Source organism: Podarcis gaigeae (genome assembly GCF_964106915.1).
Source record: "Podarcis gaigeae genome assembly, chromosome: 10".
NCBI classification, from domain to species: domain Eukaryota; kingdom Metazoa; phylum Chordata; class Lepidosauria; order Squamata; family Lacertidae; genus Podarcis; species Podarcis gaigeae.
In genome coordinates, this window is record NC_139686.1 from 7,459,611 (window position 1) to 7,482,495 (window position 22,885).

A 22,885-nucleotide genomic window follows, 5' to 3' on the forward strand; every position below is an offset into this window, starting at 1 on the left:
GGGTGATTGATTTCGTCCGGTCACTTAATTGAAGCAAAATGAATAGAGAATTTGCAATAAATGAAGCCATTATTCACATGGGTCGAAGCCCAGCGAGTCACAGCTGGAAGACTCGCCAGTACCTGTCTACAGTACTTCAGGTTCAGAAAAGGGCAGCGAAAACAATCAAGGGGATGGAACGATTCTACTATGAAGAAAAGTTGCCAGGTTTGGGACTTCCTAGTTTGGAGCGCCTCCATATGCAGCTGCTGGGTGACCTTGGGCCAGTCACACTTCTCTGAAGTCTCTCAGCCTCACTGACCTAAAAAATTGCCCTAAAAAAGTCTTTAAAAGAAGAGTTTTTTAAAATAATCTTTTTCAAGATTTTTAAAAATTATTCTTGTTTTTAGAACCAATAATAAAACAAAAGAATTAAGAATTAATTCACCACTGGTGACTAGGTTATTTACAAGCCTGAATTAACTAGCAGTAACAGAGCTGCAAACTTTTAGCTAATTAAGTGGTTAAATTAATCAGATTTAAATCATTTTGACTTAGTAAAACGTTGCCCCCAATCAACTGGGCAGAAGATTAAAAACAAATTGTTTTCAACACAGGCACTTGCCACCATCCTTAGCTTTTTCTTTTTAAAAACAGACCTTCCTTCCCATGTAGTTCCACATGGCTCTGAGGTCTGGCTGGCCTTTTACGTAGGGCAGAGCCTTGATTGCCCTGTGGAACTCCTTGCCACTAGAGGCTTGACACTTTCTAAAAACCCTAGTATTCAGACAGGACTTTCAGACCTGAGATACTTTGCCAACCAGCTCTCACTGATGTTTCTGCTTATCAAACTGTGTTTTTAGCTTGATATGATATTTTGCATGAAAGCGCAGTTTATAATTTTTTAAATTAAATAATAAACAAATAAGATGATCCTTGCTTTGACAGATGTGTGCGTCAGTGGAAGAGGGCTTCTCTTCTTTTGGAATCTCTCTCCCCCCCCCCCCCCCGATTTAGGCAGATTTAATCCATCAATTGATTGATTAATCAAGTAAAACTCACATGATTAATTGACGCAGGTTTTCCAAATAGGTGACAGCTGAGCTCTGAATTGTCATGATATGCCCTGCTTCCTTTGAGACGAAGATTTCATTTTGGCATGGAAGGTTTACCTGACCCTCCTTGTGTGCCCTTCTTTTCCAGATGTCCCCATCATGATTTGAAAGATTTAACAGAGGTTAAAAGGTGTGTTTCTGTTTGGAGGATCCAGTGCATTCCTTGGTGTACAGGGGTCTATTGAACAGACCCTCTGGAAGTGCATTAAAATTCTGTAGTCATGGTTTTCTTTTTTTTTTAAAAAAAAAATGTTGATGAATTGATCAATTCATCAATTACCAGCCGCTTCATTAATGGACTAAAACGGTTTTAATCACTTGACAGCCTTAATTGAAAGTGATGCATTGTTTCCCCTTTTCTGCATTCATTTCCAGAACGAACGTGAGATAACGAGCCTCTTTGGCTGAAAATTCCAATTAAAGGGGTCACTTGGTAGATCCTGATCGGACCCCATGGCTATTAGTCCCTTTAAAACCAGAGGGACTATTTGGCATAGTGGCCGGATATATAGGTCCAAGGGACCTAGACTTAAACTCCACATTTCTCCTGGGCCCATCATGTGGCCTTGGGCAGGTCACTTTAAATATTCTCTGGGTTTAATTTCAGCTTCACTTGGCTCACCTTTTTGAGAGGGAGGGAGAGAGCAATTCAATAGCGAGGTTCTTAAAGGGACTGAACCTGGTACCTTTCTCATCTGCCAATAATTGTGAGGGCATAGGTAAAGTTCACCAGGAACACTGAGAGTGGAGAGAAAGAGCTTTGAAGTGGGCCGGACGAGCTGGATAATAATGGAAGAGGCAAGGGGACACAGAGCGAGGGCAGGAATTCCTCTTGAGGGTTTAAGTATGGAAGCTCAAACCAAATTCTTGATCCTCTAGCTATTGGAAAGAAGACAGCATCCCAACAAAAAGAGAATGGTTGGGGAAACTTTGCGAGTACCTGGAACTAGCAAAACTGACGGATATAATAAGGAGAAAATCCAAAACCATGGTTATGAAGCAATGGGAGTTCTTAAATGATTATTTACAAAACCAGGGCTCGACTATAAAAATCTGGTTGTGTTTAGAATAATCCTTGTGCATAATATAAAAAATACAAAGTGAGACATTAAGAAAATCCAAAGGGAAAATATGAAGAACAGAGGATTTGATGAACGGATTATTAAAAATGCGTGAGGCAAACGGTGGAAGTCTTTTAAAAAGCAACACTCTCTAATTTTTTCCTTGGTTATATGTATTTTCTTTTTCTTTTGTATTTTCTTTTGTTGTAAATATGTATGTTTTCTAATTTGTACTTAATAAAAACTATAAAAAACAAAAAAAAAACAAATTCTTGATCTTCCAGACCTTATTCAGTAATGCATTACAGGACAGAGTCCAAAGCATCTGCAAGAGCATTTCCATCAGGACACATGCAATATAGGCAAATATATGTCATTTCAGCTGTTCAGCCTCTACCCGACCACTACTGCTCCCCAGCACTTCATCTCTCATCCAACCTCAGTTGATGAAATAACGTTTACTCAACCCATTTTCGTTGTATGTGTCACAACTCTCCTTGCACCTTATATGGAGCTGTTTTTCACTTCAAACTTCAACCAGTTAGGTTCCTTTTTAACTGGTCCTTACCATCATCATCATCATCACTTTTAATTTGTATACCGCCTTTTATCTTACAAGGCGGTTTACAAGCTGAAGAAACAAAGAATGTACAACTTATAACAATATAATGCAATACAAAAATGTGATTTAAAAAACAGCTTTAAAATAAGCAATGTACATCAAATAAAGTAACAGTCAACAATCATTCGAATAGTATAGAATAATAATATCAGCATATGAAAATTAAACAGAACCCCACTCTTAACAATTACAATAAATAATTTTGAAACTACAGTCAATAAAACAACGGCAAGCCACAGTGCATGTTGTTGTTGTTTAGTTGTTTAGTTGTTTAGTCGTGTCCAACTCTTCGTGACCCCATGGACCAAAGCACACCAGGCACTCCTGTCTTCCACTGCCTCCCGCAGTTTGGTCAAACTCATGCTGGTAGCTTCGAGAACATTGTCCAACCATCTCGTCCTCTGTCGTCCACTTCTCCTTGTGCCTCCATCTTTCCCAACATCAGGGTCTTTTCCAGGGAGTCTTCTCTTCTCATGAGGTGGCCAAAGTATTGGAGCCTCAGCTTCAGAATCTGTCCTTCCAATGAGCACTCAGGGTTGACTTCCTTCAGAATGGATAGGTTTGATCTTCTTGCAGTCCATGGGACTCTCAAGAGTCTCCTCCAGCACCAGAATCCAAAAGCATCACTTCTTCGGCGATCAGCCTTCTTTATGGTCCAGCTCTCACTTCCATACATCACTACTGGGAAAACCATAGCTTTAACTATACGGACCTTTGTTGGCAAAGTGATGTCTCTGCTTTTTAAGATGCATAAAATGCCAGTAATACAATACAAATTGAGAAGAGACTAGAGGGTGGGGCAAGGCAGGTGGAAAGAGGCCTTGCCTGATGGAGTCTCTCCCCTCATCAGTCTTGTGGTTAGGTCACATTCTTGCGTACGTGACAGTTGCCTCTCTAACGATGGGCCTAGCAGTAATTCTGCATCAGTAGCAAGAGATAAAGGCGAGCAAATGTTGTTACAGACACTTGCGTCTCAGTTCTTGCCTGGCGTGTTCAATCTGCAAAGGCTCGTTCAGAAGCGGAAGCCACGTGTCAGTTAGTTGAGAGCATGGATGCCTGAACCAGCAGTCCATGGCAGGCCCTAGGCTGAATGTCTCCTGGATTTCCTTCCGCCCTCCGCCAACGCTCCACTTCCCTGGGTTAGAGTCCCGCTGTTGTGGGCTTTGAGCCCTGACACGACCCACCTCTGCTGTGAGAAGGTGGCAGCTGCTCAGCAGTGCTTACAAGTCATTTTGGTTCTTGTTTGGAGCTGCGCTCTATGATCTGCCGCACCCCTGCAGAGAGCCCCCTCCTCAGAAACCTTCAGGAGCTTATTCCTCCTCAGCGGTTGCCGCTGCGGGAATAAAACGTGGCAAGCTTTTTAGGTATTAAAGCTAAGAAGGAGGCACCCCTCTCGGGCCGCTCACATCATAATGTAAACAGAAATTAATCCATCTGCTAAAGCTCAACGTGTCTTCAGATAGTTATCGGCACCGTATAATCTCCTCCGAGGAAGATCTTATTATATTAAAAAGACACTGGCCTGCGTGGTGGAAACCTTAATAACAGCGTTACCTTTCATGGAAGACTGCCGGAATTAAAACGCCAAGTGATGTGTTGTAAGTGGCTTCTGGATGGTGAGATTACTTCTCTTTTCTTTCTTTCTTTCTTTCTTTCTTTCTTTCTTTCTTTCTTTCTTTCTTTCTTTCTTTCTTTCTTCTCCTCTCTCCCCTGGAGTGTGTGCTGTGTTGGCAAAGATACTAGTGTCTCCTGCAGTTCAAGAGAGCATCAAAACACAAGTATCACCAAGGACATTACAGCAGCTCAAAACAAAGGCGCTGGGTGGTGCTGGTGGGGTGCTTGAACCTGTGTCTACCACTCAGAATTCTTCACATTGCTTCTGTTTTCAGAATATGCAGCATTCCCCATCGTGGGCACAGGTATGTCGATGTGCTCCTATTGTTGCTTTTACTGAGCAGCATACCTGCAGCTATGAGAAATGTGGGTGATGGCCCCGTGTATTCCTGGGAAGTCATGGCATGGAGAAATTGCACACTCTCCAAGTGTCCCTATTTTCCAGGGACAGTCCTGGATTCACAGAAGCTGCCCCGGTTTCTGATTTGTTCCTGGAATGTTCCACTTCTCCTTAGGACGTCCCTATTTCCATCAGATAAATGTTGGAGGGTATGGAGTTATGTGACCCTCCCCCCCGAGCCATCTGAAGGCAGGTCTGTATGGGGAAGGTTTTATGTTTTTACATTTGTTGGAAGCCGCCCAGAGTGGCTGGGGCAACCCAGTCAAGTGGGTGGGGTATAAATTGTTCTTCTTGTTGTTGTTAGTATTATTATTGAATTTGTTGTTGTTTAGTCATTTAGTCGTGTCCGACTCTTCGTGACCCCATGGACCAGAGCACATCAGGCACTCCTGTCTTCCACTGCCTCCTGCAGTTTGGTCAAACTCATGCGGGTAGCTTTGAGAACACTGTCCAACCATCTCGTCCTCTGTCGTCCCTTTCTCCTTGTGCCCTCCATCTTTCCCAACAACAGGGTCTTTTCCAGGGAGTCTTCTCTTCTCATGATGTGGCCAAAGTCTTGGAGCCTCAGCTTCAGGATCTGTCCTTCCAGTGAGCACTCAGGGCTGATTTCCTTCAGAATGGATAGGTTTGATCTTCTTGCAGTCCATGGGACTCTCAAGAGTCTCCTCCAGCACCAGAATTCAAAAACATCCATTCTTTGGCAATCAGCCTTCTATTATTGAATAGGACACCCCTATTTTTATTGGAGAAATGTTGGACCCCTGAGCCAAGGACATAAGTAGCTATACAACCTTTATAAGACATCTGAAGGCAGCCCTGAATAGGGAAGGTTTTTTTAATGTTTAATTTTTTATTATGTTTTTATATATGTTGAAATGATGTTGATGTTGATGAAGGAATACGACATCCCTCTTTTCACTGGAGAAATGTTGGGGGGTATGCTTGCTCTCTGTCTGTCTCTAAGCACTGCGATTGTCTGCAAGGCATTCCCACATGGCGGAGTTGATGTTGATAGCCTTCATTTGCAGATATCTTTGTACTGCAGGGCAGGTCTGGCAAAGGGTCTGGTGCTATACCATAAAACACGAGGGCAGGGTACATCTACCAAGAACAAAACACCATTGGAAACAATACAGATCATTAAAGTGGCTGATCAATTTAAGCAGCTGCAAAGGCCTGGCATTAAAAAAGGCCTTCAAGAGACATCTGAAAGTGAACAGTAAGGATGCCTGCCAAATCTCTGCTGGACTAGCGTTCAACAGCATGAGACCAGTGGAACCAAGCTCCCTGCTTCTAGCTGAGGGCAGCTGCACTTTTGTAACACTAAAGGGGGCGACTAACAGCCCTCCTCCAGATTATCTCAGTGATCATAAGGACTCAGGTGGTCCTTAAGATGCCCTGGGCCCAAGCTTGTACAGGGCTTTGTATATCAACACAAGAAGAGCCTTGAACCTGGACTGGTAGCATGTGTGCAGCTAGAACAGATAGAATCATAGAACCGTAGAACTGGAAGAGACCCCAAGGGTCCTCTAGTCTAATGCAGGAATCAGCTGAAGCATCCATGACAGATGGCCATCCAGCCTCTGCTTCAAAACCTCCAGTGAAGAAGAGTCCACCACCTCCCAAAGGAGTCTTGTTCCACTGTTGAACAGCTCTTACTGTCAGAAAGTTCTTCCTGGTGTTTAGTTGGAATCTCCTTTCTTATAACTTAAAGCCATTGGTTCGGGTCCTGCTCTCCAGAGCAGGAGAAAACAAGCTTGCTCCATCTTTCATGTGGAAGCCCTTCAGATATTTGAAGATGGCTATCATATCTCCTCTTAGCCTCCTCGCAGTGTTCCTCGCTTCTTAATTTTAACAGTCCATAGATATTAGAAGTGAGGAACAACAACAACATTTGTACCCCACCTTTTTCTGCAAAGAGCTCAAGGTTGCATATCTGGTTTTCCTGCTTCTTGTTTAATCCCCTTCTTCTTCTTCTTCTTCTTCTTCTTCTTCTTCTTCTTCGGCAATCACTTGTAGCTGAGTAAGATTGTCTTCCATAAACACGGTCTTAACAATGAGTCTGTAAGTGACTGTGGAGGCCACACATCCTTCCACAGTGGAGACATTGGTTTCCTGGCAGGAGTTGATCACGGTGTGGATTTGCCAAGCGTGCCTTCCTCTTAGCACGTTTCTCCCTTGCGTCCTGAGTTCGAGTGTCTTCAAAGCCCATGACACCTTTGGTAAAGGCTGTTCTCCAACTGGAGCACTCACAGGCAAGGGTTTCCCAGTTGTTGGTGTGTACACTACATTTTAAAAGATTTGCCTTGAGAGAGTCTTTAAACCTCTTTTGTTGACCACCAGCATTACACTTTCCATTTTTAAGTTTGGAATATAGTAGTTGCTTTGGGAGACGATCATCAGGCATCCGCACAACATGACCAGTCCAACGAAGTTGATGTTGAAGAATCATTGCTTCAACACTGGTGATCTTTGCTTCTTCCAGTACACTGATATTAGGTCGCCTGTCTTCCCAAATGATGCATAAATTTTTTCGGAGACATCGTTGATGGAATCTTTCGAGAAGTTGGAGATGGTGTTTAGATGTGGTCCATGTTTCACAAGCATACAGTAAGGCCGGTAGTACAATAGCTTTGTAAGCAAGCATTTTGGTTTCCCTGTGAATGTCCCAGTCCTCAAACACTCTGCGCTTCAATTGGAAGAAAGCTGCACTCGCAGAGCTCAGGCGATGCTGGATTTTGGCATCATTGTTGACCCTTGTGAAAAGATAACTGCCTGGGTAGGAGAAGTGATCAACATTTTGCAATGTTACTCCACTAAGTTGGATTTGTGGTGCTTCAGAGGGGTTATTTTGTACTTGTTGGTGCAGCACTTTTTTTCTGGATGTTGAGTGATAGGCCAAGCTTTTCGTAAGCTTCTGTGATGGTTTGGAGGTCATCCCCATAACAACCTGGTGAGGTAGATTAGACTGAGAGGCAGTAACTGGCCCAAGGTCACCCAGTTATCTTCATGGCCAAGTGGGGATTTGAACCCTGGGCTCCCACATTCTAGTCTGACACTCTAACCACTACGTCATACTTCCTCTCATTATTATTTCAGTATTATCAAGACTATCCTGTATTGGTGAGTTCTGGGGGAAGTGGTGCAACTGAATTAACCTGGTCCTAGGAAAGAAGGGAAAACGGTCTTTCACAGTGTTAATATTAGGATACACTCCAGCTTTCTGGAAACATAAAGGAGGAATAATAGGCTTGGATTAAAAGAGCAGCGGTATTTAGTGCTCAAAGGCAGATACTACATAAACGGAGAGATAAAACTGAAGCAGACATCGATACCTGGATAATTAGTGGACCCAGCAACCAAGGAAGAAGGAGCTAATAAAAATCAAGAGGATAGAGATAAAGAAATATGAGGAAATGCTGTGCAAATGTATGCAAGATAAAATGGCAGCTATATATTTTTCTCCTCCCTTTCACTTTCTCCCTCCTTCATTCTTTCTTCTCTCTCTTTTTGTGCTTCCATTTGATGATAGGCCTTTGCACACCATGCTTAGCGTACGACGTTGCACACTCATCCCAACATCTTTGCCAATGCCTTTGTGTGCACAGCTGTGTGTGCAACAGATTCCAAGGGATCTGAAACTCTGAATCGCTGAGGATTTGAAATGGATCTGTGTTGAAGGAGAGCGATCAGGAAAACCAGGGGAATTAAAATGGGGCAAAAATATTTGTGTGGAAAGTAGTTTAAGATTTGTTACTATTATTGTTATTACAATTATTTATTAAATTTGTATACAGCCCTTGTGGATCTCGGGGAAGGTCACAGCATAAAAATACAAGATAAAAATGCAAAAAAAGGAGAGCAAAAAACAATACATTACCCACCTCCCCCACCCCACACAAACACATTTAAAAGGGTTGTTGATCAGCCCAAGACCTTGTTTATGCCAAAAGGTGTATAATAAAGGTACCAGATGAGCCTCTCTGGGGAGAGCATTCCACAAATGAGGAGCCACTGCAGAAAAGGCTCCGTTCTCGTGTTGCCACATGCTCGACGTCTCATGGAGAAACTGGCCGCTGAATTCTGCATGGTTTGCTGGGATTGTACTAAAAGGGGGAAAGTGGGCACCACAGCTGTGGTGTGGACTGGGGAGGCTGTCAGGACCTGGGCTAATACCTGACTTCCAGACTTCCTGCTCTGAGCCTTCACGCTTTCAAAACTTGAGACCTGCAGAAGTGGCTCAGTTTGTTCTCCAGGCGATTTTGCACTCTGCCAACACACACACACGCAACTGTGAGGGTATGGTTCCAGGGGACCGCGCACAAAGACAGGAACCCTTGGAACTACCCGCCACAAGGCTGAGGACTGCTTACTGGGCTCTGGGAAGGATTCACAAGGTGCTCTGGGAGCTTTCCAGTGCCCTTCCTCAACCTTCCCAGAGCCCGGTAAGCGAGGAACAGCTGCTGGGTGTGTGGGAAATACATGGAAATGAAGGAGTGGTGTGTTTCCCTAGCTCTCTGTTTATTTATTTACTCCCTTATCTGCGTAAGGTTGCGATAGCATAAGTAAAGTGAGCGTAAGTGGTGAGCCCACTATAATCCTTCCTTGCTTTCAAAAGACTAAAATTCACCTCTGCTGCCCCTTCCAGCGTTGGAACGCGGGCTTTTCTGAGCTCCATGTAGAATTCTGGCTTGAGATATCATTAAATGTATCCAGAAGAATAATTGGAGATCTGAGCTCTACTTTTCATAACAAAGGCACAAAGGGTATCCTTATACGACTGGAAGCTTTCAGCTTCAAACTCTCTTCCCCTCCAGCTTTTCAAGTGCTGAAGCAGGTTGTATATCTTTGAGCCATTTACAAGCCGGAGGAGGAGATGCAAAGCTCTTTAAAGAAGAGCTGCGCCTGGCTTTGCTGAAATTAAAGCAGCCTGAATGACTCTTTGGCCTTTGTAAGAATCTTTAATAAAGAAAGTGGCACCCGGAATCACATTTCAGCTAGATTGCTGTATGATACCGTCATCACTTCCCCCAAACACTTTTAATTCCAGTTTTTAATTACAGGGCAAGGGGGCTTTTCTTGATGCTCTTCCATCTCGGGGTGAATACAGACAACCCTTTACCAAGTGGTGTCTTGCCCCATCTTTTTTGTCTATAGATTCCCGACCATGTGCAGAACTGATGAGGAATGTTCCTTGCCGCTGAGCAGAATGATGTGGACCACTGGCTTACCTGTTGAAAGGTGAAGGCTCCTTGCTTTACCAGGATAAAGTGGATAACTGTGGGTTGTTGTTTGTTCATCGTAAAAGAGTAGAAGAAACGTGCAAGGATTAGGAAAGTCAGGTTTCATAGACCCCCCCCCCATATTTGTTTAATTTATTCAACTTGGAGTACAGTCATACCTCGGGTTACAGACGCTTCAGGAAACCCGGAAGTACTGGAACGGGTTACTTCTGGGTTTCGGCGGTCGCGCATGCGCAGAAGCACTAAATCGTGCTTTGGGCATGTGCAAAAGAGCTGAACCACAACCTGCGCGTGCACAGAGGTGGCACTGCAGGTTGTGAATGCTGCGTGATGTGAACGTGCCTCCCACATGGATCACGTTCGCAACCCGAGCGTCCACTGTATTACAAAAATATCTGAGGTACAGCAATGGAACATATGGCAGATGTACCACATTTTTCTGTCTGTAAAACACCCCCATGTATAAGACACCCTCTATTTTGGGCGACTCCAATTTAAGAAAATGGGGGGAGATGCATCTGTGTATAAGACACCCCCAAATTTTTGAAATTATTTTTTAGGGGGGAAAAACCTTCGTTCTGGAGGTCCGTTCTTAACCTGAAACTGTTCTTAACCAGAGGCGTGCTTTCGCTAATGGGGCCTCTTGCTGCTGCTGCGCCGCCGGCACATGATTTCCGTTCTCATCCTGGGGCAAAGTTCTCAACTCGAGGTAACTCTTCCAGGTTAGTGGAGTTTGTAACCTGAAGCGTTTGTAACCTGAGGCATTTGCAACTTGAGGTACCACTGTACATGGAAAAATACGGTATATTTTAAGTGAGTTCCGAGAGGAGTCTCAATATTAATCTGGTTGTCCTTTCTGTCTATCCTCATATATAACCATCTTCTTCCAAATATTCCAGAACGGCTTACCTATAGTTTCCAGGTCTTCTTCTCATCCTGAAAGTGTACTGAGCTACAGCTGGTATGCTTCAGTTGTAGAACTTCAGAACACCCTCTCAGACTTCCCATCTGCATTGATGCCACGTACAGGAAGAACTTGGGAGTCTTAATGTGTCACGCAGACCCAGATTTGCTTGGATGAATGAGATCCAGTGCTGGTCTGCTGCCAGCTTCCCACTCCTGAAATTAAAGCATTTCCCAAAAGTGCTCAAGACCCTGACTTTGAGGCATCTCCAAGGGCATCAAGTGGCACACCACTCCCCTTTCACTTGCTCACACTTGGCATTCCCTGTAGGGCTAACACTACGATTATCTCCAGTGCAGCAGTTACGGTTTCTCCTCAGGGTCCAAGCACCATGTGTGTTCAAACATTGTTCTTCAGAGCTACTGTAGGTCTTTGCAATCACTCTGTCCTTTCAGACATCCAAGTGACCCATGTTGCCGACTGCTACAGTTCCCCACAACCCAGGGTCCTCTTGAGGAGACAATGGTGATGTGCACTCTTGGAATGAATGTGGAGTTCGGTGCGCACACCCACTGGACGGGGGTCCTGTGACCCTTCAATAAATCGCTCTCCCAATACATCAGTCTTTTCCTACTTATTTGCTCTGGCTGACCTGGGTAGCTTTGAGGTCATGTGGGGTAATTGGAGTGTGGCAGAGTAGCCTCTGGATGACCCAGAAACATCTCTTCCATCATTCTGCAAGAACCTAGCAGCTGGAGCTAAATCATTATTTTACATACTGATTTACCTGCGCATATAAAAAACCTTGGTAGGGACGTGGGTGGCGCTGGGGGTTAAACCACAGAGCCTAGGGCTTGCCGATCAGAAGGTCAGCGGTTCAAATCCCCACAATGGGGTGAGCTCCCATTGCTCGGTCCCTGCTCCTGCTAACCTAGCAGTTCGAAAGCATGTCAAAGTGCAAGTAGATAAATAGGTACTGCTCTGGCGGGAAGGTAAACGGTGTTTCCGTGTGCTGCTCTGGTTCGCCAGAAGCAGCTTAGTCATGCTGGCCACATGACCCGGAAGCTGTATGCTGGCTCCCTTGGCCAATAAAGTGAGATGAGCACCACAACCCCAGAGTCGGCCACGACTGGATCTTTACCTTTAACTTTATAAAACCTTGGTATATTTTCATCGTGGGCTGTTGGGAGACCTCCTTCAACGCTGCTTTTGAGCTGCCGCCTCTTCCCTGCATTTCCCTGTGTTGAAACTGACAGTAGCCTCCCCCCTGCCCATCAGCATTCAGCTGCCGCCCCCGTCACGTCAAAACACCCAAAATCCTCCTTCAATTATTCATGGCAGTTAATTATTCATTAATATTGCCCTAGCTAATTGCCACGTATTTATTTGTCAACCTGGGCGGGGGGCGTTGGTGCCCCTTTCCCTCCCTGCGTGTGTGTCTGTGCCCCCACCGCCTCTCCCCCGCCGCCTTTTCATTCCCCCCAAGATGCAACCACCCCAGGCAAAAGTGTTTGAGATGAAAAGAAGACACGGCGATCCGTTTCATAAAAAACCCAAGCAGCTGGAGCTGGGGCCCTGCGGCTCTTGCTGCAATTAACATGGAACTAACCCCGCAGCCTCGATGGGGTGAAAGAGCAGGGCAGGTGCAGGCTGTTTAGCTTGTCTACTTAAGTGCACCGACCTCTCAAATCAGGATGGTTGGAGAGAGCTGGTTCTTCGGCATGTTCCCCTCTCCTGGCTCCCATTTGCTAACTGCTCTCAGCCTCCTGGGCAGGGACGTCCGGAAGTAAAATAAGAACGCAGAGAAAGAGAGGGAAATATTTTGCTTAAAAGCAAAATGCTACAAGTGAGTTTTGCAGGAGCACAAGAGTTCTTCCCTCGTCAAGAATGGCACTTTCTAGGAAGCCTCTGCTAAAGCCAGGCGTACCTTAGGACGTGGAGTGAGAAGAGGTAATGAATGGAGGAACTTGGTCTTGAGGGGTTAGAATTCAACTCAAGACACTCTGCTTCAAACCTTTCCAAACTTTTCAAGTGGGTGACACGCTTTCTTCACATGCATCGTTTCGCGACACAGTAATTCAGTTTTGCATCCTTTCGCAAGACCGTAATTCAGTTTTGCTAGCAAACTGGAGGCTGAACTAACTCTTTCCAGTCCCAGGAAGAGTGCGGGGAGCATTTGTGCGACACACCCACACACTGCGGCGAACACAATAATGTGTCGTGACGCGCAGTTTAGAAAGCTCTTTTCTACTTCTTCAAAGCATCCTGCTTGTTGTTACCAGACTTTTAGAAGACATCTGAAAGCAGCCCTGTTTAGGGAAGCTATTAATGTTTGATGCATTACTGTATTTTAATATTTTGTTGGAAGCTGCCCAGAGTGACTGGAGAAACCCAGCCAGATGGGTGGGGTATAAATAATAATAATAATAATAATAATATAATAATAATAATAATAATAATAATAATAATAATAATAATAATAATAATTTAATACTTGCCTTATGTGACTCAGCTGGTGTAGTGTGCCTGGGAAGATTAGGGTGTGAGCTGCACCCTTCTGAGTTAAAATTTCCACACCAGAATGTGAAGCTATAGGACACCCTGAGCAAACCACTAAGTGCCCTTCCACCAACTTTTGGATCATGGGGATAGTAAGATAGATAGTGAGAGTCAGTGTGGTGTAGTGATTAGAGTGTTGGACTAGGGCCTGGGAGACCCAGGGTTTGAATTTCCACGTGGCCATGGAGCTCACTAAGTTTCACCTTGGGGCCAGTCATTGCCTCTCAGCCTAATCTACCTCAGAGGGTTGTTGTGAGGAAGGAGACAACCAGTCTTCAAAATTCGCCAGGTGCATTTTGCCACCTGGCTATCGGCCACTTGCAACTGAAGGCATTTTTAATAATGAAGTTTGGTAAAATGAGATTTTTGCTTTGTGTGTCCAGGGTGCTCTTAGGTGGTTGCTACCAAATTTCACCAAAAGGGCAATTCAAGTTAAATTTTGAGGTTCCCCCAAGAACGTGTATGGAATTCTGGAGAAAAGGTAAATGAGTTTCAGTAAGTCTAGAGAATTTTTATTGATGGCTTGCACATCTCCAGTGAGAAAAAGATCGTGTCCCTGTTTTCCTGCATGCAAATTAAACCTTTTAAAGGTATTTTCTAAAGAGAGTTCTGTTGACGAGACAGAAACCATTTCCAAGAAGCCTAGGGCTTAGAGAGTCTGTGTTCTTCTACATTAATTAATTAATTTAATTTCATAAAATGTATACACCACTCAATTGTAAAAAAATAAATAAATACCTCAAAGTGGTTTACCGAAAAAAGAAAACAAAACAAGGAAATCAAGAAAAATTCACAACCATATTTTACCCTCGGTTCCCCCCGTGGGTTTTTCTGTTTTCTGTTTTTCTTTGAGATGGGGCAAATAAGGTAATGCTGCAAGCTCTTTGTAACCTCAAGGTGGGTATCTGCCTTCCCTATAAATTGCAAGGCTTAGCTCATCGACATTTCCAGAATGTTTTATGGATCTTCCGATGGAAAATGACTCTCTTAAGTGCAGGAGATGATTACTTTATTGTCCGGTGCGTGCATTTAACAGAGCTGAATGGCTCTCCTTAGACCTTTGGATTATGAGGGGGCTTATCTAGGATAGAAGGCGCAGGATATTGGATAAATGCAATGGATAAATGGATGCCGACCAGATTTTCATAAGTTCCAGACGTTTATTTATTTCTTGCTGTTGTGAAACTTTTCTACTCCGACTTACTGCCAGTCAGAGTATATAGGAAAGCAAGCTGTAATTTTGGAAGCTTTGTGTGTTGGGTTTCTCCTGTAGCATGTGACCTTGGTGTTGTTACAATGGAGTAGTTTTCTCAAAAGCCTGTAATTGGTATACATTTACCCAGAAGCCTAATTTGTTTTCTGTCACTTGTAGATCTTCTTTGTAATTGTGGGCTACGTACACATTAGTGGCTTAAAATGATGTGAGGATGTTCCCTCCTCCTGCAATTCAAATTGTGTTTGCACTTGCTTTTACACGCCAGACAGGTACAGAGTCCACACGCCCCAGACAGCTATTCAGTTGAGCTGTCATCTGAGCATGCTCAATGACTGTCTGAAATGTACACACCTCAGCTTGTGTTTTCAAATCGGATGAAAGCTGGTTTGATGGAAAACACATCAAACACAAGCATTTCTTCGGAAACAACAGGTTAAATATGTAGCTAATGTCACATGTACTTGACTTCGAATACCAGTGGTGGGAGCTTGCTGGAGTAAATAGAGCAAATCAGTATACAGTTGAGGTGTCTCAATTGTCATCTAGTCCACTCCTATGCCAGTGCAGGAAAATCTGCTGGTATGGCAACCCTGAGAGGTAGCCCTCCTGTCTCTGCTTAAAGGTTTGGGCTCATCCGCGAAAACTGATGGATCCTGATAGATTCCGACAAGCCTTGCGGAACCCTGCTCCTCCTGGCGACTCATTAGATGACCTTGTTGAGGACTGGAATAACCGGCTCTTGGCAGCCATTGATGAGATCGCGCCTAAGCGCCCTCTGCGACCCCGTCGAAACCGGGCCCCTTGGTTTTCTGAGGAGCTCCGGAAAATGAAGCGGGATCTCAGACGGCTAGAGCGAGTATGGCGACGGACTCGTGACAGAGCCTCAAGAACATCTTATAGGACACTTATGAAAGCCTATGAGATGGCAATGAAAGCTGCTAAGAAATCTTACTTTGCAGCTTCCATTGCATCCGCTAGCTCTCGCCCGGCACAACTTTTTAGAATAATTAGGTCAATAACGTCCTTAGGAGGACAACCAAACTTAAGCACAAATTCAACCCACAGCTGTGAGGCATTCGTGAGTTTTTTTGCGGAGAAAGTCCTGTTGCTCCGCCATGACCTCCCTGCCAATTTAGATACAGTGACTGAACTGGAGGCCCCTCGATTGACTTCAGGTCCAGTGTTGGACCATTTCGATCGGATACTCCCTACTGATGTGGATAGATTCCTCCAAGTTGGTAGGCCCACCACCTGCCTCCTTGATCCGTGCCCGTCTTGGCTGATTAGGGAGTGTCCAGATGTTGTGCGGACCCCCCTGGTTGAAATTATCAATTTGTCCCTTGACACAGGGACATTCCCAGGGGAACTGAAGGAAGCAGTGGTGTGTCCACTCTTAAAAAAAACTTCATTAGATCCCTTAGACCTATCCAATTACCGCCCAGTTTCAAATCTTCCATACCTGGGTAAGGTAATCGAGAGAGCGGATGCTGAACAGCTTGGTAGGTTTCTGGAGGAAACATTGGCATTAGATCCATTTCAGTCCGGTTTCCGTCCTGGTTTTGGGATGGAGACGGCTCTGGTTGCCCTAACAGATGATCTCCGTAGACAACTGGATCGAGGCGGGTCAGGACTGCTGATCCTTTTAGATTTGTCAGCAGCCTTTGACATGGTCGTTCATGATCTTCTGGACCACCGCCTTGCAGACGTGGGGATACAGGGCATAGCCCGTAACTGGTTGTGCTCTTTTATCTCTGGTCGGGGACAGAGGGTGGCACTAGGGAGGGAAATGTCGTCGCGCCACTCCTTGGTGTGTGGAGTACCGCAGGGCACAATTCTCTCCCCGATGCTTTTTAACATCTTTATGCGCCCCCTTGCCCAGATTATCCGGAGCTTTGGGCTGGGCTGTCACCAATATGCTGATGACACTCAGCTCTATCTGCTGATGGATGGCCACACTGACTCGGCCCCGAACACACTGACCAGATGCTTGGAAGCTGTGGCTGGATGGTTTCGTGGGAGCCGATTGAAACTAAATCCTTTGAAGACAGAGGTCCTATGGCTAGGTCGGGATAGCATGGGGATGAGGGACCAACTCCCTTCTCTTGCGGGGGCCCAATTAGTGCCATTGCCTTCTGTTAAGAGTTTGGGTGTAATCCTTGACGCCTCCCTTTCCATGGAGGCGCAAGTTACAGCAACAGCCAAGGCGACATTTTTCCACCTTCACCGCATCAAGCAGTTGGTCCCTTACCTTTCCCGCCCCGACCTGGCCACAGTGATCCATGCGACGGTCATCTCCAGGCTTGACTACTGTAATTCGCTCTATGCGGGGCTGCCCTTGAAGCTGTCCCAGAAACTCCAGCGGGTACAGAATGCTGCAGCGAGGCTCCTCACGGGGTCTCTGCCATGGGAGCATATTCACCCAGTGCTTTTCAAGCTGCACTGGCTCCCGGTGGAGTACAGGGTCAGATTTAAGGTGCTGCTTTTGACCTTTAAAGCCCTTCACGGCCTAGAACCCTCGTACCTACGGGACCGCCTCTCCTGGTATGCCCCACGGAGAGCCTCAAGGTCCATAAATAACAACACCCTAGTGGCCCCAGGCCCTAAAGAAGTTAGATTGGCTTCAACCAGAGCCAGGGACTTTTCAACTCTGGCTCCGGCCTGGTGGAACGCTCTGCCTCATGAGACCAGGGCCCTGCAGGATCTGATTTCTTTCCGCAGGGCCTGTAAGACAGAGTTGTTCCGCCTGGCCTTTGGCTTGGAGCCAATTTGATTCCCTCCCTCCCTCTCTTCCCCCCCTTTCTTTTTCTTCTCCTCCTGCGATGAGGCTACATTTTAATATTCCATTATTTTAATGTTGTATTTTATTCTTGTTTTTAAGTTGTAACCATTCATCTTGTTTTTATTATTGCTTGTAAGCCGCTCTGAGCCCGGCCTTGGCTGGGGAGGGCGGGGTATAAATAAAAAAAATATTATTATTATTATTATAAAAACATCTATTGAAAGCACAGCCACCCCATTGCAGGGCAGGCTTTTCCACTGTTGACCAATGGATTCAAATTGCAATATAAATATACAGTGGTACCTTGATTCTCAAACTTAATCCGTTCTGGAAGTCTGTTCCAAAACTAAAGCGTTCCAAAACCAAGGTGTGCTTTCCCATAGAAATGGATTAATCCGTTCCAGAATTTTGAAAACAACCTCTAAAACAGCAATTTAACTCCTATCAGCCTAAAGAACAAAGAGATGGAGAGAGAAGCCAGCACAGAGATAAAGGACAGTCTGGGAATGTGGAGGTCCCTCACTCTATCTGCCTTAACCCCATGCAGACCCCTCTTCTGCTGGCTCAATTTCACCCAGACGTTGCTCTAGGTGGCCTCATCTTCCTTTAAAATGCCTCCAAGAGTTGTCCATGTTCACTTGCCCCTTAAACCCTGGGCCTCCGCTCTGCCAATCTTAAGACACCTGCTCAGTTGGATTGATGTGCGGTGCGCCAACAGGATTGCCTGAGTCTCCTGTTCTCCCTTCGCTGGAGTTGTTCTTCTCCCCCTCCCCCCACCGCTGAAACACAATTTCAAGCCCTCGTTTGCTTCAGAGACAATGGAGCATCTTCTGCTCTTTCATAGCCTGCCCTTCATTCCACAGCAGTTGCAATTTAAAGCAGAGCATTTGGCAAGAGTGTTTGATCTGCAAAATGCATTTTTATGGTGTTTTCAATTAAACATGTAATGAGGGTTGTTGCGTTTTTCAGTTCTGATGGCACGGGAGGGGTGTCTTTGAATGACTGAAACGGGCTTGAACAATGCAGCTTGGGTTGCGTTCAGTTCATGCGTAGCTCTGGCAACCAGATCTTGTGCCTTCTTAAAAATTAAAAGTTCAGGATCTATTTGAAGTACGATAGGGCTGTGAAATAACTCTGTCTTGGCTTGCTGCCTTAAATTCCTAATTCTATTCCTGGAGTAACATCAACATTTATTCTTAGATGTCTGTGAGCATCTACAAACCCACTTCCATTGTGACTTATTTTTAACTGCTCTAGTTTTTTCTCCTCTTGCTTTGCCTTAGTGGGAACCTCGTGCGGAAAAAGAATGAAGCATTTTAGTCAAGGGCGAACCTCTTATTCTGCATCCCAGAATCACGCCATAATTTCCTTCTTTTGCTTTGAATGCAGAAGGTCGCAGGTTCAATCCCTGCCTTCTCCAAGTTTAGTTTTCCATATTGGCTTTTAAAATCCTTTTTAAAGTGTATCAGTGCTTTAGTGCAAATTTCTCTTAATGTGTGCATTTTTGCGAAGCAATTTCCCCTAACACATTTTTGAATGTTGTTTTCACCAATATGTGCTTTCGTACTTTATAGCGTATGTGCTTTTGCACACAACACTTGCCTGGAGAAACTGCATTGCAAAATTTGGAGGAGCACAATTTTTTAAAGACCTCTGTCTTTCAGTTTATGTATTGCTTCAGGAAGTGTGAATCGGGTAGGCTCACATTTTGAGTGCAAATTGAATCAGATTTCTATCCAATCCTTACTTTGGGGTAGACCGGGGCATGTGCAGAGTGCTCATTCAGCACGCCAGCGGAGTGTGCCAACGGAACAGCAAAACACCCAACAGTTCTAGGTAGGCTCAAGTCCCTTTATTGAAAGTATACAGCAGTTCCACAGCTTATAGGTTACATAGTGTTGTAATACAGAGTCTTTCCAGCAGTATATAGTCTCCTTGCAGCGTTCCAGTACAGACTAAGACTAAGAGCCAGTGTGGTGTAGTGGTTAAGAGCGGTAGACTCGTAATCTGGGGAACCGGGTTCGCTTCCCCGCTCCTCCACATGCAGCTGCTGGGTGACCTTGGGCTAGTCACACTTCTCTGAAGTCTCTCAGCCTCACTTACCTCACAGAGTGTTTGTTGTGGGGGAGGAAGGGAAAGGAGAATGTTAGCCGCTTTGAGACTCCTTCGGGTAGTGATAAAGCAGGGTATCAAATCCAAACTTCTTCTTCTTCTTCTTCTTCTTCTTCTTCTTCTTCTTCTTCTTCTTCTTCTTCTTCTTCTTCTTCATGTAGTCTATCTGCCCCTTCTCCCCCCACCCCCCATTTCCATCAACATTTTGTAGTGCTGTTTGGGTACATCCTGCAAAGCTAATCAAAACCATGAGTTCTCCTCCTTAGTGATGCCCATCCAAAAATGAGATGATTGACTGTGAGCTTGTCAGGTGAGAGCGCCGGTGATGCTGTAAGGGGTGGGGCTCTTTGGACAGATCTCCAGAAGATCCCTGACACCTGGCACTCAGGTGGCTGCTTGGTGTGCAAGGATTTGGCACAGGTGCACCACCCTGGCAGCTAGCAGATGGCGGAGGAGTAGATGCTTTATTATGGTGCAATCATGCTGCTTTGCTGTGCATATATCCCATGGCTCAGTTAGTGTATCAGAACACAGCCAGCAGTGTACGACAAAAGTGCAGCAATGGTGTAGATTGAACCTTGACACTCAGCCAGTATTAAACCGATTCGCGGATTTGTGGCAACACAGACACAGCCTTAGGGGCAGATTGGCTTTCACAGAGACCTCCTCCTCCTCCTGCTCCCTTCTCTGTCCAGAAGAGCTCATCTGTTTATATTTGTTAGCCTAGACATTGTGGGGATGTTTGGACAGATCCTGCGACACGCTAATTAGAAGTTAAATATCCTCTGTTTCTTATTCCAGCACGAGACTTGAATGCAAGAGGGGGCTGTGTGGGGTGGCAGGGAGAAGCAGGAGGGCGGGGTAGGGGGAGGAAGGGAGCGGGGAAGCCGTTTTTAATTCGCCGGCTTTTAAAATCTGCACGCCACATTAAAAACCCACTGTGAATCTTTGATCCGGGCCGAGACAATAATTCCAGGGACAAACAGAAACGGGCTAATAACTAACTAACTGGAATCATTTGCAAGAGAGACTGTAAAGGATTAGGATGGAGGGAGCAGACTGGGGTTGTGCTGAGATCATGTTTTGGAGGCCTGTTTGGTTTCTCTCTCTTTTTAGTTTTTTATTATTATTATCACTATCTTGTGCTCTCATCTGTCTATCTCTGGAGTGCATCTACTTGCCCATTAGCCGTTCATCAGCTACTGCCTGAACCCATTTTGTGAAAGGCATATCTGGCAATCATAACTGCTTGTTAGATACAGCAGATAGGAATATAACTCCAACTCAGTGAAAGAGAAAGATATTAGATATGACTGGCCAGATTTTGACCCAGAATCTGTCTTGCAAACTGAATCAAAGAATACTATGTTTGCTAGAGCTACTCGCCTTTAATCAGAGGGAAAGAAAATAAGGAAAAGGTTTAGCGGATTAATCAGTAAAGCCTGGTTTTAATTGTTGTTGGCAAATTTAAATCAGCAGCATGGAGTGTTAAGGATACTTTATACCCGTGGCTATAGATACTCTCCCCCCCTACTCCTCCCCCTCCTCTCATGGTTTCGGTGAAAGCAGTTTTCCAAAAGAAAATCTAAAAACGTTATTTCCTGCTAACAAGGAGTGGGTGTTTATGTTTATTAAACAGGAAGTTACAGGTCCTTCAAAATCTCAGAAAGTGACTATACTGAGGTTTAATTCATCAGCAGATGAATTGATTAATCTTCTGGGCTGAACACATCCCTTGAGGAGAGGTGAAGGCTCAGAGGCCTTGCAGAATGAGGACTTGGGATACTTGTTGGTGCTGAGCTTTAAAGCCCTAAACAACCTCAGTCCAGTATACCTGAAGGGGCATCTCCACCCCCATTATTCTGCCCGAACACTGAGGTCCAGCTCCAAGGGCCTTCTGGCAGTTCCCTCGCTGCGAGAAGCCAAGTTACAGGGAACCAGGCAGAGGGCCTTCTCAGTGGTGGCTCCCGCCCTGTGGAACGCCCTCCCTTCAGATGTCAAGGAAATAAGCAACTACTCTCCTTTTGAAAGACATCTGAAGGCAGCCCTGTTTTGGGAAGCTTTTAATGTTTAATAGACTATTGTATTTAAATATTTTGTTGGAAGCCGCCCAGAGTGGCTGGGAGGCCCAGCCAGATGGGCGGGGTATAAATAATAATAATATTTATTAAAGTATTATTATTATTATTATTATTATTATTATTATTATTATTATTATTATCCAAGTAGCCAACTGTTCAGGAGAGAATAATTAAGGGGGAACGGACAGTCATCGAGGAGAAGGGGAAGATCATAGGAAGCTGCCTTATGCTGAGTCAAACCATTAGCAGAGTATTGTCTACACTGACAGACAGCAGCTTTTCAGGGTTTCAGACAGAGAATCTCTCCCTCTCCTAGACTGAACCTTAAACCTTCTGCATGCACAGCCGCTGAGCTATAGTCCACCCCACTCCTAACTTCCTGGCATCGACAACCAACCATTTAGTGTGATACCTGCCCCCCCCCCCACAGTTCTGTCTCAAAATACCAGTTCCTTATCGAAAAGTAACAGCAGTAGACTCAGGCCAGTTTTCAGGCCAGTTTCAAGAGGCTTAAGTAGAAAGACTGGTGCTCTGGAAAGCCAGTGTGGTGTAGTGGTTAAGAGCGGTAGACTCGTAATCTGGTGAATCGGGTTCGCTTCCCCGCTCCTCCACATGCAGCTGCTGGGTAACCTTGGGCCAGTCACACTTCTTTGAAGTCTCTCAGCCTCACTCACCTCAGAGTGTGTGTTGTGGGGGAGGAAGGGAAAGGAGAATGTTAGCCGCTTTGAGACTCCTTCGGGTAGTGATAAAGCGGGATATCAAATCCATACTCCTCCTCCTCCTCCTCCTCCTTCTTCCCAGACGCTCCTAGGTCCTGGCACATGCCCAGTTGCATACACCAGTCTAAATACCTAAACTGGCTTCAGACCTCCCAATGAACATCAAGCCTTCCTGAAAATTGCTCATGGCAATGGACAAGTCCACCGCTCTTAACCACTACACCACACTGGCTATCAAGACCTGAGCCCTTGCAGGTCCTTTTGGGGATCCGCTCTGGACTTATGGGGATTCCATGTGGGTGTTCAAAACTGAAATACTTTACTGTCACTTGTACAACTTGTATACAGTGAGATTACACGAGCACCTCCCACTCTTAGTCTTAATTCCCCTCGTTTACTGACGCACACCTACCAAACCCGAAAGTCAGTTGCCCTGTTGTTATCTTTTCATTCAGCAGCCTAACAACCCATGGATAGAAGC

At 45.1% G+C, this 22,885-nt stretch overlaps 1 protein-coding gene and 1 long non-coding RNA gene across 2 annotated transcripts in view; one reads left to right on the plus strand and one right to left on the minus strand.

Annotated features, from left to right (window-relative positions):
* PLXNA4 (plexin A4) overlaps nt 1-22,885 on the plus strand; it is a 612,201-nt gene that overhangs the window by 173,050 nt on the left and 416,266 nt on the right. The gene's annotated exons all lie outside the window — the stretch shown is intronic.
* On the minus strand, nt 7,907-11,226 carry LOC310826348. The gene is made up of 3 exons (XR_014555777.1): nt 10,944-11,226; nt 10,023-10,046; nt 7,907-8,165 (listed from the first exon to the last, which is right to left on the minus strand). It is a non-coding gene; the product is annotated as an uncharacterized lncRNA (long non-coding RNA).